Genomic DNA, 2,387 nt, shown 5'->3' on the forward strand with positions numbered 1-2,387 from the left:
GGGAATCTCAGAAAGCTTAATTATGCTCATGAGAATCTTCTACATAGACAAAAAGGCAGTTGTCAGAAAAGAACTCTGCAGGATTTAAGATAAGAAAAAATTGTACATGAGGGCGATATATATATAATTTTACAATACCTATTCAACTATGCAGAGAAAATTCTTCAAGAACTTGAACTACATTAAGAACAATGTGGCACCTTTCTTGCAGTGACCTCCACATGCCAACATGCCTCTAGCAAAGGATCTCCTTCATCCCTCTCCAGAAGAGGACACAAACACAAGAAAAGCCTGATGCAGAGCCTGAATTCCTGTTTCGTGGATGTGAAATGCCCAGGATGCTATAAAATCACCATGGTCTTCAGCCAAGCACAAACAGTAGTTCTGTGTGTTAGCTGCTCCAATGTTCTCAGTCAACCTAAAGGAGGAGAAGCCAGGCTCACAGAAGGATGCTCCTTCTGACAGAAGCAGCATTAGGAAAAACACACTGAATCAAGATGAATGGGAAATTATCTCAAACAGAATTTGGGTTAAAAAAAAAAAGAATAAGAAAATCACCAACCAACCAAACAAACAAAAAAATCACCCCAAAACAACAAAAAAGAACAATGTGACATTAGGACTGAAGTAAACTCGCAATGCCTTGCAGCTTACACAACCTTCCTAGCAAAGACTTAAAACACTCACTGGAGATGTTCAAACACTACAGCCTTCAATATGGATTACATCTCAATATTAAGAAAACAAAAAATCTTACCGCTGGACTAGTCAGAAAAACTATGAGAGATGGAGAAGATTGAAGTTGTCAATGACTTGATTTTATTAAGACCCACAAACAACATCTAAGTCACGAAATGAAGACTTGTTCCATTTGGAAAATCAGCTATAAAGAACTTCTCCAAAGTGCTAAAGAGCAAGGATTTTGTGTTTAAAGACTAAAGTGCACCAGATCCAAGTCAGGGTATTTCCAATTGCTTCTTATATATCTGAACATTGGAAAGCGGATAAAGATGATCCAAGAATTGATGCCTTTGAATTGTGGTGTTGGAGAGGAGGGCTGAGCATCTTCTGGTCAGCCAAAAGAACAAACAAGTCTATCTTGGACAATGTGTAACCAAGAGGTTCCTCAAGGGCAAGTGTGTTAAAAGATCATCCGGCATACTATGGGCATATTGTCAGGAAGGACTATTTCTTTGACAAAGACATCATATTGGGAGAGTGAGAGGGTCAGGGAAAGAGAAGGAAACCTTCAGCCAGATGGATCAATACAGTGATTTAACAAGGGACTCAAGTATGCAGGAGGTTGTGAGCATGGTGCAAGATAGTGCAAGGTCCTCTGATTTGTTGTTCACAGGTTCACATTATATCTTGGGAGACTTGACTTGTGGGGCATTTAACAATACAATAAATGCAATCTTGCCTTCAGAGTCCTTGCCTTGGGTAAAAACTCAATGGGATACTTTGAAGCTTTTACTTAAACGTCATTCAAAACTAACCCAAACACACAAATACACAAAATATGTTAAACATAGTAAGCTCTAGTGTTAAGGGGTTGCACTGCCAACCCAACGGCAAGCAGTTCGAATCCACCAGCTGCTCCACAGTAAAAAGATGGGCAATCTTTTTCTGTGCCATTTAGACCTCTAAATCTTACTTGATGATCAGCAATGAGTTAATCCTGATACAAGGGCATGTAACAACAATGTTTTAAAAATATCACACTAAAAACAGCCAGCCAGAAGTATCATTACTGTAAAATATATATATAATGCAAAGAGGAAAGAACAATCATAGTTATAACATTTCTAAAGGGAATGAAGAAAGCAACACACAAATTTAACACAGGAAAGAAAAATATAAGAACAAAGATATCACAACCTCCCCCAAAAAGGATTGAAGCCAAACTCCAGCAATAAAACCAAACTTATACTGAATGTTAATAAGTGTATTTAGCAAGAGAAAAAAAATATTTCAGAATGAATAAGATAGCACAACTCATTAGTATGGTGTTATAAAAGAAATGTCTTGGGGAAATGAGGGAAGCCAAATAACAAATGTACTAATAGTAGACCAAATGCTATATCAGGAAATGAGGGAGGCTTAATACAAGCTGAAGGTCACCTGGTGGCACTAAGGTGTTCCCTAAGAGTCAACATTGTTCTTAGTTTTTATCAATTGAATCCCTCCCTCCTGAGATTAGCATAAAGAGGAACTTGGCCTTATCTGTAAAAGACTTCACCATTATCCTTTTTTTTTGTTTTTGTTTTGTACTTCCTTATGATTTTACTTTATTTACCTTCCTTATGATTCTAAATAAATACTCAGAGAAGCATGGCTTGGGGCCTTCAGTCATGGGAACTGTTGGCCCCCTGTTTTTCACTCTCTGT

General features: G+C 37.7%; 1 pseudogene; it reads left to right on the top strand.

Moving 5' to 3' along the window:
• The first annotated feature begins 229 nt into the window (after nucleotides 1-229).
• Nucleotides 230-477, top strand: LOC102858502 (annotated as a pseudogene).
• Nucleotides 478-2,387: the final 1,910 nt, after the last annotated feature.

This window comes from Elephantulus edwardii, unplaced genomic scaffold, assembly GCF_000299155.1.
Source record: "Elephantulus edwardii isolate Elephantulus edwardi_28Jun2011 unplaced genomic scaffold, EleEdw1.0 scaffold00618, whole genome shotgun sequence".
In the NCBI taxonomy this organism is placed as follows: domain Eukaryota; kingdom Metazoa; phylum Chordata; class Mammalia; order Macroscelidea; family Macroscelididae; genus Elephantulus; species Elephantulus edwardii.